Source organism: Bos indicus x Bos taurus, chromosome X (genome assembly GCF_003369695.1).
Source record: "Bos indicus x Bos taurus breed Angus x Brahman F1 hybrid chromosome X, Bos_hybrid_MaternalHap_v2.0, whole genome shotgun sequence".
Lineage (NCBI taxonomy): Eukaryota > Metazoa > Chordata > Mammalia > Artiodactyla > Bovidae > Bos > Bos indicus x Bos taurus.
Genome location: NC_040105.1, coordinates 49,724,844 through 49,739,500, shown reverse-complemented (window position 1 = coordinate 49,739,500; position 14,657 = coordinate 49,724,844).

The window sequence follows — 14,657 nt, the reverse complement described above, 5'->3', positions numbered from 1 at the left end:
TGCATGAAGTGGCCAAAGAATTGGAGTTTCAGCTTCAGCATCAGTCCTTCCAATGAATATTCAGGACTGATTTCCTTTAGGATTGACTGGTTGGATCTCTTGCAGTCCAAGGGAATCTCAAAAGGCTTCTCCAACACCACACTTCAAAAGTATCAATTCTTCAGTGCTCAGCTATCTTCATGGTGTAACTTTCACATTCATACATGACTACTGGAAAAAACACAGATTTGACTGGACAGATTTTGTTGGCAAAGTAATGTCTCTGCTTTTTAATATGCTGTCTAGGTTGGTCATAGTTTTTCTTTCAAGGAGCAAATGACTTTTAATTTCATGGTTACAGTCAGCATCTTCAGTGATTTTGGAGCCTGAGAAAATAAAGGTTCTCACTGCTTCCATTGTTTACCCGTCTATTTGTCATGAAGTGATGGGACTGGATACTATTATCTTAGTTTTTTTGAATGTTTAGTTTTAAGCTAGCTTTTTCACTCTCCTCTTTCACTTGATGATGAAGAGGCTCTTTAGTTCTTCTTCACTTTCTGCCATAAAGGTGGTGTCATCTGCATATATGAGGTTATTGATATTTCTCCCAGCAATCTTAATTCCAGCTTGTGCTTCATCTAGTGCAGCATTTCGCATGGTGTACTCTGCATATAAGTTAAATAAGCAGGATGACAATATACAGCCTTGACATACTCCTTTCCCAATTTGGAACCAGTCTGGTGTTCCATGTCCGTTTCTAACTGTTGTTTCTTGACATGCATACAGATTTCTGAGGAGGCAAGTAAGGTGGTCTGGTATTCCCATCTCTAGGAATTTTCCACAGCTTGTTGTGATCCACACAGTCAAAGGCTTTGGTGTAGTCAGTAAAGCAGAAGTATGTTTTTCTGGAACTCTCTTGCATTTTCAGTGATCCAATAGATGCTGGAGATTTGATCTCTGGTTCCTCTGCCTTCTCTAAATCCAGTTTGAACATCTGGAATTCCTTGGTTCACATACTGTTGAAACCTGGCTTGAAAATTTTTGAGCATTATTTATTTTTTTAGGTAAATTCATTCCTAAGTATTTTATTCTTTTCATTGCAATAGTGAATGGAATTATTTCCTTAATTTCTCTTTCTGTGTTCTCATTGTTTGTGTATGTGAATGCAAGAGATTTCTGTGTGTTAATTTTATATTTTGAAAGTTTACTATATTCATTGATTAGCTCTAGTAATTTTCTGGTTGTGTCTTTAAGGTTTTCTATGTAGAGGATCACGTCATCTGCAAACAGGGAGAGTATTACTTCTTTTCCAATCTGGATTCTTTTTATTTATTTTTCTTCTCTGATTAAAATGATGTTGAATAATGGTAGTGAGAGTGGGCACCCTTGTCTTGTTCCTGATTTTAGAGGAAATGCTTTCAAGCTTTTCCATTGAGGATAATGTTTGCTGTGAATTTGTGATATATGGCACTTATTATATTGATGTATGTTCCTTTTATGCCTGCCTTCTGGAGAGTTTTGATCATAAATTATTGAATTTTCTCAAAGGCTTTCTCTGCATCTATTTAGTCATGTGGTTTTTATCTTTCAATTTGTTTATATGATGTATCACGTTGATTGATTTGTGAATATTGAAGAATCCATGCATCCCTGGGATAAAACCCACTTGGTTTTAATGTGTGATCTTTTTAATGTGCTGTTGGATTCTGTTTGCTAGAATTTTGTTGAGGATTTTTGCATCTATGTTCATCAGTGATATTAGCATGTAGTTTTCTTTTCTGGTTTTGGTATTAGGGTGATGGTGGCCACATAGAATGAATTTGGAAGTTTACTTTCCTCCTCAAATTTATAGAAAAGTATGAGTAGGACAGGTGCTAGCTCTTCTCTGAATTTTTGGTAGAATTCACCTGAAGCCATCTGGTCCTGAGCTTTTGTTTGTTGGATGATTTTTTAATTACAGCTTCGATTTCCTTGCTTGTGATGGCCTGTTAAGATATTCTACCTCTTTGCAGTTCAGCATTGAAAGGTTATACTTTTCTAAGAATTCATCCATTTCTTCCTGTTGTCCATTTTATTGGCATATAATTACTCATAGTAGTCTCTTATAATCTTTTGTACTGCTGTGTTCTCTGTTATGATTTCTCCATTTTCATTTCTAATTTTATTGATTTTATTCTCCTCCCTTTTTTTTCTATATGAGCCTGGCTAATGGTTTGTCTATTTTATTTATCTTCTCGAAGAACCAGCTTTTAGTTTTGTTGATTTTTGCTATAGTCTCCCTTGTCTCTTTTTCATTTATTTCTGCTCTTATTTTTATGATTTCTTTCCTTCTACTAACTTTAGGGTTCTTCTTTTCTTCTTTTTTTAGTTTCCTTAGGTACAATATTAGGTTGTTCATTTGATGTTTCTCTTGTTTCTTGATGTAGGCTTGTATTGCTATGAATCTCCCTCTTAGCAAGGCTTTTACTGAATCCCATAGGTTTTGGGTTGTCGTGTTTTCATATTCATTTGTTTCTATGCATATTTTTATTTTTCTCTTTGATCTGTTGGTTAATCAGAAGCAATTCACTTAGCTTCCACATGTTGGTATTTTAGTAGGTTTTATTTTATTTTATTTTTTTCTAATTTTTATTTTATTTTTAAACTTTACATAATTGTATTAGTTTTGCCAAATATCAATTGTACTTGATATCTAATCTTACTGCATTGTGATCAGAAAAGAGACTTGAAATGATTTCAATTTTTAAAAATTTACCAAGACTAATTTTATGGGCCAGGATGTGATTTGTCCTGGAGAATGTTCTGGGTGCACTTGAGGAAAGAGTGAATTCCATTGTTTCAGGGCAAAATGCACTGTAGATATCAGTTAGGTCTAACTGGTCCACTGTATCATTTAGAGCTTGTGTTTCTTTGCTAATTTTCTGCATGGTTGATTTATCCATAGTTGTGAGTGGGGTATTAAAGTCCCCCACTATTATTGTGTTACTGTTAATTTCCCCTTTCATACTTGTTAGCATTTGCCTTATGTATTGGGGTGTTCCAATGTTGGGTGCATATATATTTATAATTGTTATATCTTCTTCTTGGATTGATCCTTTGATCATTATGTAGTGTCCACCTTTGTCTCTTATCATGGTCTTTATTTCAAAGTCTATTTTATCTGATATGAGTTTTGCTACTCCCGCTTTCTTTTAGTTCCAATTTTCATGAAATATCTTTTTCCAACCCTTCACTTTCATCTGTATATGTCCATAGGTTTGAAGTGGGTCTCTTGTAGACAGCATGTATAGGTGTCTTATTTTTGTATCCATTCAGCCAGTCTCTGTCTTTTAGTTGGAGCATTTAACCCATTTATATTTAAGGTAATTATTGATAAGTATGATCCCATTACCATTTACTTTGTTGTTTTGGGTTCATCTTTATAAACCTTTACTGTGTTTCCTGTATAGAGAAAATCATTTAGCATCTGTTGAAGATCTGGTTTGGTGGTGCTGAATCTCTCAGCTTTTGCTTGTCTGTAAAGCTTTTGATTTCTTCTTTGTATCTGAATGAGATCCTTGCTGGGTACAGTAATCTTGGTTTTAGGTTTTTCTCTTTCATCACTTTAAGTATGTCCTGCCATTCCCTTCTGGCCTGAAGAGTTTCTTTTGAAAGATTAGCTTTATCCTTATGGGGATCCCCTTATGTGATATTTGTTACTCTTCCCTTGCTGCTTTTAATATCTGTTCTTTGTGTTTGATCTTTGTTAATTTGATTAATATGTGTCTTGGGGTGTTTCTTCTTGGGTTTATCCTGTTTGGGATTCTCTGGGTTTCTTGAACTCAGGTGGCTATTTCTTTCCCCATATTAGGGAAGTTTTCAGCTATTATCTTGTCAATTTTTCTCTTGCCCTTTCATTTCATCTTCTTCTGGGACACCTATGATTCGAAATTTGGGGTGTTTAACAGTTGGCATGACTTTGGGCAGCCCATCTTTTTTTTTTTCCATCTCACCATCTCCTCCCCTATCCCCATGTCCATAAGTCTATTCTCTATGTCTGTTTCTCCATTGCTTCCCTGTAAATAAAATCTTCAGTTCCATTGTTCTAGATTCCATATATATGGGTTAGAATATGGCATATATCTTTCTCTTTCTGACTTACTTCACTCTTTGTAATAGATTCTAGGTCCATTCACCTCATTAGAACTGACTCAAATGTGATCCTTTATATGGCTGAGTAATATTTCATTCTGTATATGTAACACAACTTCTTTATCCACTCATCTGTCAATGGACGACTAGGTTCCTTCCATGTTCTAGCTATTGTAAAGAGTGCTGCAATGAACAATGGGATACATGTGCATTTTTCAGTTTTGATTTCCTCAGGATATATGCCTAGGAGTGGGATTGCTGGATCATATGGTGGTTTTATTCCTAGTTTTTCTTTAAGGAATCTCCATACTGTCTTCCATAGTGGCTGCATCAATTTACATTCCCACCAACAGTGAAAAAGCATTCTCTTTTCTCCACAACTTCTCCAACATTTATTGTTTGTAGACTTTTAGATGATGGTCATTCTGACAGTGTAAGGTGATATCTCATTGCAGTTTTGATTTGCATTTCTCTAATAATGAGTGATGCTGAGTATCTTTTCATGTGTTTTTTACCTTTTTTTTTTTTTTGAGAAATGTCTGTTTAGGTCTTTTTCCCACTTTTTGATTGAGTTGTTTGTTTTTCTGGTATTGAGTTGTATAAGCTGCTTGTATATTTTGGCAATTAATCCTTGTCAGTTGTTTCACTTGCTATTGTTTTCTCCCATTCTAAGGGTTGTCATTTCACCTTCCTTATAGTTTCCTTTGCTGTGCAAAAGCTTTTAAGTTTAATCAGGTCCCATTTGTTTCCTTTGTTTTTATTTCTGTTATACTAGGAGATGGGTCAAAGAGGATTTTGCTTTGATTTATGTCATCGAGTGTTCTGCCTGTTTTCCTCTAAGAGTTTTATAGTTTACGGTCTTACATTTTGGTGTCTAATCTATTTTGAGTTTATTTTTGTGTATGGTGTTAGGAAGTGTTCTAATTTCATTCTTTTACATGTAGCTGTCCAGTTTTAACAGCACCATTTATTAAGGAGGCTGTCTTTGCCCCATGTATATTTTGTCTCCTTTGTCAAAAATAAGGTACCCATAGGTGCGTGAGTTTATTTCTGTGCTTTCTATCTTGTTCCATTTGTCTATATTTCTGTTTTTGTGCCAGCACCATACATCTTGATGATTGTAGCTTTGTAGTATAACCTGACATCAGGAAGCTTGATTCCTCCAGCTCCATTCCTCTTTCTCAAGACTGCTTTGGCTATTCAGGGTCTTTTGTGTTTCCATATGAATTGTGAAATTTTTTGTTCTAGTTCTGTGAAAAATGACATTGGTGATTTGATAGGGATCACATTAAATCTGTAGACTGCATTTGGCAGCATAGTCATTTTCACAATATTGATTCTTCTACCCAGGAACATGGAATATCTCTCCATCTGTTTATGTCATCTTTGATTTCTTTCACTAGTGTCTTGTAATTTTCTGTGTAGAGTTATTTTGTCTCCTTATGTAAGTTTATTCCTAAGTATTTAATTCTTTTTGTTGCAATGGTGAATAGAATTGAGTCCTTAATTTCTCTTTCTCATTTTTCAGTGTTAGTACGTAGAAATACAAGTGATTTTTGTGTATTGATTTTGTATCCTGAAACTTTGTTAAATTCACTGATTAGCTCTAATAATTTCCTAATACTGTCTTTAGGGTTTTCTATGTTTTCATGTCATCTGCAAACAGTGAGAGCTTTACTTCTTCTTTTCCGATCTGATTCCTTTTATTTCTTTTTCTTCTCTGATTATTGTAGCTAGGATTTCCAAAACTATGTTGAATAATAGCAGTGAAAGTGGACACCTTTGTCTTGTTCCTGATCGTAGGGGGAATGCTTTCAGTTTTTCACCTTTGAGAATGTTTGCTGTAGGCTTGTAATATATGGCCTTTACTATGTTGAGGTAGTTTCCTTCTGTGCCCATTTTTTGAAGATTTTTAATCATAAATGGATGCTGAATTTTTTCAAAGGCTTTTTCTGCATCTATTGAGATTATCATATGGCTTTTATCTTTCAAACTGTTAAAGTGGTGTATCACATTATTTGATTGATTTTCGATCAATTATTATGTGTGACATTGATCTTTTAATGTTCTGGGTTGTGTTCTTGTTTTGCTGGAGAATTAGTGTGGTGTTGGCTCTTGGGTGGAACTTGGTTTCAGTGTAGATATGGAGACTTTTTCGTGAGCTCTTGTCTATTAATGTTCCTTGTAGTCAAGAGTTCTCTGATGCTCTGAAGTTTGGGGGTTAAACCTCCTGCCTCTGGCTTTCATTCCTTCTCTTACAGTAGCCTCAAGACTTCTCTATCCATATGGCATAGAAGAGAAAATCCCTAGGTCATTGGTGAAACAATTCGCCACATCCAGGAGCACCCAGAGATTCACAGAGTTATATAGAGAAGAGATGAGGGAAGAGGGAGCTAGAGGAGACCAGGAGGACAAACAGGGGAATCAAAAGGGGAGAGAGAATTCCAGCTAGTAATCAAACCCCTAAGTGCTCTCCACAGCCTGGAACACCCAGAGAAAGTCACAGAGTTATGTAGAGAAGACAAAAGGGAGGAAGGAGATAAAGTTGACCTGGAGGAGAAAAGGAGAGTCAAAAGAGAAGAGAGCAATCAAGCTGATAATCAAATCCCTAAGCGAAAATGAAGACTGAAGATTAGATTCTGAGAGGTACAAAATTGATAACAAATATCAAAAATCTAAGGTTCAAAACCTAGAATAGAGGTTAGATTCTCAAAAATACAATATTAAAAATACAAAGCAAAATCAATCACAAAAGTTAAAAAATATATGAAATTTGTTTAAAAAAATAAGGGTTTTTTGATAGGAAATAGTAGGCTATAAAAATGAAAGTTAAAGGAGTAATAAAGATCTAATTTTTAAAATTAATATGTGATAATAGCAAAAATATATCTGGGAACTTCTCTGGAGCTGTTGTGGGGCAGCTGTTGTGGGATCAGTTCAATGTCAGATAGTCACTTGTTCTGGCTTGTACTTGTTCTCAAGGTCTATAGGTGCCCCTAAAACGCACAGTTTCCAGTATTAAATGCAGGGTTTTACTCTGGTGCATCTGTCACTTCCAGAGCAGTTCCCCCTTCTTTATTTTGGCTTCCTCTGTTTGCAAGTCTCTTCAGTGTCTAATTTCTGCCCTGACACAAGGAGGTGAAGGCGGCCACTTATTTAGGTTCATTTGTTCAGTTGTGTTGTGGGGAGGGAGCAACACTGCAAACAAATACCGCTGGCATGTGTGGGGAGTGCTCACAGTGGGTGGACCACATTGGGTTTGCCACAGCCCAAGGCAGCATGTACTTCCCAGATCTACACTGCTCAGGTTCCAGGTTGCTCTGCAAGGACACTGCCCCAAGTGGGCCCTGTGTCTCATGCAGTTTCCAGGACTAAGCCACTCAGGTTCTTGGGTGTTCTGTAGGGGCACTGACCCAGATGGGCTGTGCATTTTGTGCCCTTCCCAGTTCCAAGCAGCTCAGGTGACCTGGTGCTTGGTGAGCACATTGTCCCAAGTGGGCTGTGTATCTTAATCACCTGCCCGGTCCCAGCCTAGTTTCCCAGGTGTGCTATGAAAGCACAGTCCCAGACATACCATGTATCTCCTCTGGGGAGCTGATCTTAGGCTGTGACACTCTTGGCAGGTGTCAACCGTCCAGGATCCCAAGAAGATGTGGTTAGCAACTGGCAACCTGCTCACAGTTTAGTGGAAGATGTGGTCTCTGGGACTGAGATTGCAGCAGCCCCTTGCCTTCCAGCTCTGGTTTCCACATGCCTGCCTCTCTGCCTCCAGGGACAGAGGGCTCTATATGGCAGCAGACTTGCTCTCTTTTGTATTCGCTCAGTCTTTGTTCTGTGAGCACGCCAAGGATCACCATGAGGCCTTAGAGCCTTTCTTTTCTTTTCTTTCTTTCTTTCTTTCTTTCTTTTTTTTTTTTTTGTCTCTCTGGCTACCCCACGGTTTGCATTGCTAACTCACATTAGCCTCCTCAGGTTGTCCTCAGAGCATTCAGGCCCAGTCCTTACCCTAAGGACCAATGACACAGGCTATATCTCCCTGCCCAGCCCCCACTCCTGGTGGCAGATACAAACTTCTCCACTGGCAGTTGTAGTTACAGACATATTCTGTTTTTTTTTTTTTTTTTTTTCCTCCCAGTTATGTTGCCCTCTGAAATTCTAAAACTCCCAACAGACACGTCTGTGAGGGTTTCCTACTGGTGGAAACTTCTCCTCCTTCACGACTCCCTCCCAAGGACGAGTCTCTGTCCCAAAATCTTTTGTCTCTGTTTTTGTCTTTTATATTTTGTCTTAACTCATTTAAAGAGGTCAGGCTGGCTTTCTGGGTGCCTGGTATCCTCCACCAGTGTTCAAAAGATGTTTGGTTGAGGCTGTTCAACATTAAAATGATCTTTTGATGAATTTCTGAGAGAGAAAGTGGTCTCCCTGTCCTATTCCTCCTCCATCTTGGGACCACTCCTCTCCCAGCAATCTTAATTCCAGCTTGTGACTCACCTGACCTGGCATTTAGCATGTTGTACTCTGCACATAAGTTAAATAAGCAGATTGACAATATACAGCCTTGATCTACACCTTTCCCAATTTGGAACCAGTCTGTTGTTCCATGTCCAGTTCTAGCTGTTGCTTCTTGACCTGCATACAGATTTCTCAGAAGGCAGGTAAGGTGGTCTGGTATTCTCATCTCCTTAAGAATTGTCCACACTTTGCTGTGATCCACACAGTCAAAAGCTTTGGTGTAGTCAATAAAGTAGAAGTAGATGTGTTTACAGAATTCGCTTTCTTTTTCAATGATCCAACAGATGTTGGCAATTTGATCTCTCGTTCCTTTGCCTTTTCTACATCCAGCTTGAACGACTAGAACTTCATGGTTCACGTACTGTTGAAGCATGGCTTGGAGATTTTTGATCATTACTTTGTGAGCAAGTGAGATGAATGCAATCATGCGGTAGTTTGAACATTCTTTGGCTTTGCCTTTTTTTGTGATTGGAATGAAAATTGAACTTTTCCAGTCCTGTGGCCACTGCTGAGATTTTCAAATTTTCTGGCATACTGAGTGAAGCACTTCCAGAGCATCATCTTTTAGGATTTTAAATAGCTCAACTGGAATTCCTTCACTTCCACTAGCTTTGCTCATAGTGATGCTTCCTAAGGCCCACGTGACTTCACATTCCAGGATATCTGGCTATAGCTGAGTGATCACACCATCATGCTTATCTGGGTCATGAAGATCCCTTTTGTATAGTTCTTCTGTGTATTCTTGACATCTCTTCTTAATATCTTCTGTTTCTGTTAGGTCCATAACATTTCTGTCCTTTATTGTGCTCATCTTTGCATGAAATGTTCCCTTGGTATCTCTAATTTTCTTGAAGAGATCTCTAGTCTTTCCCATTCTATTGTTTTCCTCTATTTCTTTGCACTGATCACTGAGGAAGGCTTTCTTATTTCTCTTTGCTATTCTTTGGAACTCAGCATTCAGATGTGTATATATTTTCTTTTCTCCTTTGCCTTTAGCTTCTCCTCTTTTCTCAGCTTTTTGTAAGACCTCCCCAGAGAACCATTCTTTTTCTTGGGGATGGTCTTCATCACTGCCTCTTGTACAATGTCATGAACCTCCATCCATAGTTCTTCAGACACTCTATCAGATCTAATCCCTTGAATTTATTTCTCACTTCCACTGTATAATCGTAACGGATTTGATTTAGGTCAGACTTGAATGGTTTAGTGATTTTCCCTACTTTCTTCTATTTAAGTCTGAATTTGACAATAAGGAGTTCATGATCTGAGCCACAGTCAGCTCCCAGTCTTGTTTTTGCTGACTGTATAGGGCTTCTCCATCTTTGGCTCCAAAGAATATAATCAATCTCATTTCAGTATTGACCATTTGATGTCCATGTGTAGAATCACCTCTTTTGTTGTGGGAAGAGGGTATTTCTGATGACCAGTGTGTTTTCTTGGCAAAACTCTGTTATCCTTTTCCTGGCTTCATTTTGTACTCCAAGGCCAAACTTGCCTGTTACTCCAGGTATCTCTTGACTCCCTACTTTTGCATTCACTCATCTCACACGCTAGTAAAGTAATGCTCAAAATTCTCCAAGCCAGGCTTCAGCAATATGTGAACCGTGAACTTCCTGATGTTCAAGCTGGTTTTAGAAAAGGCAGAGGAACCAGAGATCAAATTGCCAACAGCCACTGGATCATGGAAAAAGCAAGAGAGTTCCAGAAAAACATCTATTTCTGCTTTATTGACTATTCCAAAGCCATTGATTGTGTGGATCACAATAAACTGTGGAAAATTCTGAAAGAGATGGGAATACCAGACCACCTGATCTGCCTCTTGAGAAATTTGTATGCAGGTCAGGAAGCAACAGTTAGAACTGGACATGGAACAACAGACTGGTTCCAAATAGGAAAAGGAGTTCGTCAAGGCTGTATATTGTCACTCTGTTTATTTAACTTGTATGCAGAGTACATCATGAGAAATGCTGGACTGAAAGAAACACAAACTGGAATCAAGATTGCCGAGAGAAATATCAATAACCTCAGATATGCAGATGACACCACCCTTATGGCAGAAAGTGAAGAGGAACTCAAAAGCCTCTTGGTGAAAGTGGAGAGTGAAAAAGTTGGCTTAAAGCCCAACATTCAGAAAATGAAGATCATAGCATCCGGTCCCACCACTTCATGGGAAGTAGATGGGGAAACAGTGTCAGACTTTATTTTTCTGGGCTCCAAAATCACTGCAGATGGTGACTGCTGCCATGAAATTAAAAGACACTTACTCCTTGGAAGGAAAGTTATGACCAACCTAGATAGCATATTCAAAATCAGAGACATTACTTTGCCAACAAAGGTCCGTCTAGTCAAGACTATGGTTTTTCCTGTGGTCATGTATGGATGTGAGAGTTGGACTGTGAAGAAGGCTGAGCGCTGAAGAATTGATGCTTTTGAACTGTGGTGTTGGAGAAGACTCGAGCGCTGAAGAATTGATGCTTTTGAACTGTGGTGTTGGAGAAGACTCTTGAGAGTCCCTTGGACTGCAAGGAGATCCAACCAGTCCATTCTGAAGGAGATCAGCCCTGGGATTTCTTTGGAAGGAATGATGCTGAAGCTGAAACTCCAGTACTTTGGCCACCTCATGTGAAGAGTTGACTCATTGGAAAAGACTCTGATGCTGGGAGGGATTGCGGTCAGGAGGAGAAGGGGACGACAGAGGACGAGATGGCTGGATGGCATCACTGACTCGATGGACGTGAGTCTGAGTGAACTCTTGGAGTTGGTGATGGACAGGGAGGCCTGGCGTGCTACGATTCTTGGGGTCGCAAAGAGTCAGACACGACTGAGCGACTGATCTGATCTGATGGTGAAAAGGATATCTTTTTTGTTATTAGTTCTAGAAGGTCTTGTAGGTCTTCATAGAACCATTCAATTTCAACTTCTTTGGCATTAGTGGTTGGGACATTGACTTACATTACTGTAATATTGAATTGTTTGCCTTGGAAACGAACAGAGATCATTCTGTCATTTTTGAGATTGCACCCAAGTACTGCATTTCAGACTCTTTTGTTGACTCTGAGGCCGACTTCTAAGGGATTTTTGCCCACAACAGTAGATATACTGGTCATCTGAATTAAATTCACCCATTCCAGTCCATTTTAGTTCACAGATTCTTAACATGTCAATATTCACTCTTGCCATCTCCTGTTTGACCACTGCTAATTTACCTTAATTCATGGACCTAACATTCCAGGTTCTGATGCAATATTTTTCTTACAGCATCAGACTGTACTTCCATTACTAGTCAATCCACAACTGCGCATTGTTTTAACTTTGGCTCTGTCTCTTCATTCTTTCTGGAATTATTTATCCAGTCTTCTTCAGTAACATATTGGGCACCTACAGACCTGAAGAGTTCATCTTTCAGTGTCATATCTTTCTGCCTTATCATACTGTTCATGGGGTTCTCAAGGCAAGAATACTGAAGTGATTTGCCATTCCCTTGTCCAGTGGACCATGTTTTGTCAGAACTCTCCACTATGACCTGTCAGTCTTGGGCCATACGGAATGGCTCATACTTTCATTGCATTAGACATGGCCTGATCCTAGTGATCAACTTGATTAGTTTTCTGTGATTGTGGTTTTCATTCTGTCTGCCCTCAGATGGATAAGGATAAAAGGCTTATGGAAGTTTCCTGATGGGGGAGACTGACTGTGGGTGAAACTGATCTTGTTCTCATGGGTGGGGCCTTGCTCAATAAATCTTTAATTCAGTTTTCTGTTGGTGGGCAGGACTATGTTCCCTCCCTGTTGTTTGACCTGAGACCAAACTAAGGTAGGGGTAATGAAGATAATGGTGATCTCCTTCAAAAGGACATTTGAATGCACTGTCGTATTCAGTACCCTTGACCGTGAAGCAGTCTACTGTCGACCCATGCCTCCACTGGAGACTCCTGGACACTCACAGGCAAGTCTGGGTCAATCTCTTGTGGGGTCACTTCTCCTTTCTCCTGGGTCCTTACGTGCACAAGGTTTTATTTGTCCCCTCTGTGTGTGAAGTCTCTGTTTCCCCAGACCTGTGTAAGCTCTGTAATCCTGGCATCCAAAGTCAAAGATCATCTCAATAGATACAGAAAAAATTTTTGGCAAAATTCAGCACCCATTTATGACAAAAAAACTTCCCAGATAGTCTGCATAGAAGGGATATTGTCGCTGTTGTTCAGTCGCTCAGTTGTGTGTGACTCTTTATGACCCCAAGGACTGTGGCATGCCAGACTTCCCTGTCCTTCACCATCTCCCAGAGCTTGCTCAAATTCATTTCCATTGAGTCAGTGACACCATCCAACCATCTTGTCCTCTACTGTCCCCTTCCTCCTGCCTTCAATCTTTCCCAGCATCAGGGCCTTTTCTAGTGAGTTGGCTCTTCACATCATATCACCAAAGTATTGGAGCTTCAACCTAAACATCAGTCCTTCTAATGAATATTCAGAACTGAATTCCTTTAGGATTGACTGGTTTGATCCCCTTGCAGTCCAAGGGACTCTCAAGAGTCTTCTCCAACACCACAGCTCAAAAGCATCAATTCTTTAGTGTTCAGCCTTCTTTATGGTCCAACTCTCACATGCATACATTATGACTGGAAAAACTATAGCGTTGACAATGCAGACCTTTGTTGGCAAAGTAATAGAGGGAATATTTATCAACATAATGAAGGCTATATATGAAAGACTAACATCATACAAACATGACAAACATCTAACATCATACTTGGTTGTGAAAAACTTAAAGCATTTCATTTAAGATCAGGAATAACACAGGATGTCCACTCTTGCCACTATTCAGAAAGAGAATTTCAAGAAACAACTTCATTTACCATCACATCAAAAGGGATAAAATATCTAGGAACAAACTTACCTAAGAAGACCAAAGACCTATACTCTGAAAACTATAAAATACTGATGAAAGTAACCTAAAAATACATAAACAGATTGAAAGATATATCATGTTTCTGGATTTGAAGAATCAATATTGTCAAAATGATTCTACTACCCAAGGCAATCTACAGATTCAGTGCAATTCCTATCAAATTACCAGTGACATTTTTCACAGACCTAGAACAAAAAACTTTAACATTTGGATAGAGACACAAAAGACCCTGAATAGCCAAAGCAATCTTGAGAGAGAATAGCAGAACTGAAGGACTCAGAGTCTCTGACTTCAGACTATACTTAAAAGCTACAGTCTTCAAAACAGTATGGTACTGGCACAAAAACAGAAATATAGATCAGTGGAAAAGGATAGAAAGCCTAGAAATAAACCTATGCATCTATGGTCAATTAATCTATGACAAAGGAGGCAAGACCACACAATATTGGAAAGACAATATCTTCAACAAATTGTCCTAGGACAACTGGATAGCTGCATGTAAAAAAAAAAAAAATGAAATCAGATAATTCTTTAAAACCATAAACAAAAATAAGCTCAAAATGGATTAGAGATCTAAATGTGAAACTAAACACTATAAAACTCCTAGAAGAAAACATAGGCAGATGAGCCCCTAAGGTTGGTAGTCCTCCAACATGCTATTGCAGAAGAGCAAAGAAACAGCTCCAGAAAAAATGAAGAGGATGAATCAAAGCAGAAACTTTGTTCAGTTACGGATGTGTCTGGAGGTGAAAGTAAAGTCTGATGCTATAAAGAACAATACTGCATAGGAACCCGGAATGCTAAGTCCATGAATCAAGCTAAATTGGACATGATCAGTCAGGAGATGGGAAGAGTAAGCATTGACATTTTAACAACTAGTGAATTAAAATGGACAGGAATGAGCGAATTTAATTCAGATGACTATTAAATCTATTATTGTGCACAAGAATCCCTTAGGAGAAATGGAGTAGCCCTCATAGTCAGCAGAAGAATCTGAAATGCAGCACTTGGGTGCAATCTCAAAAATGTTTCCAAGGCAAAGCATTCAGTGTCACAGTAATCCAAGTCTATAACACAGCTACTAATGCCAAAGAAGCTGAACAGTTCCATGAAGACCTACAAGACCTTCT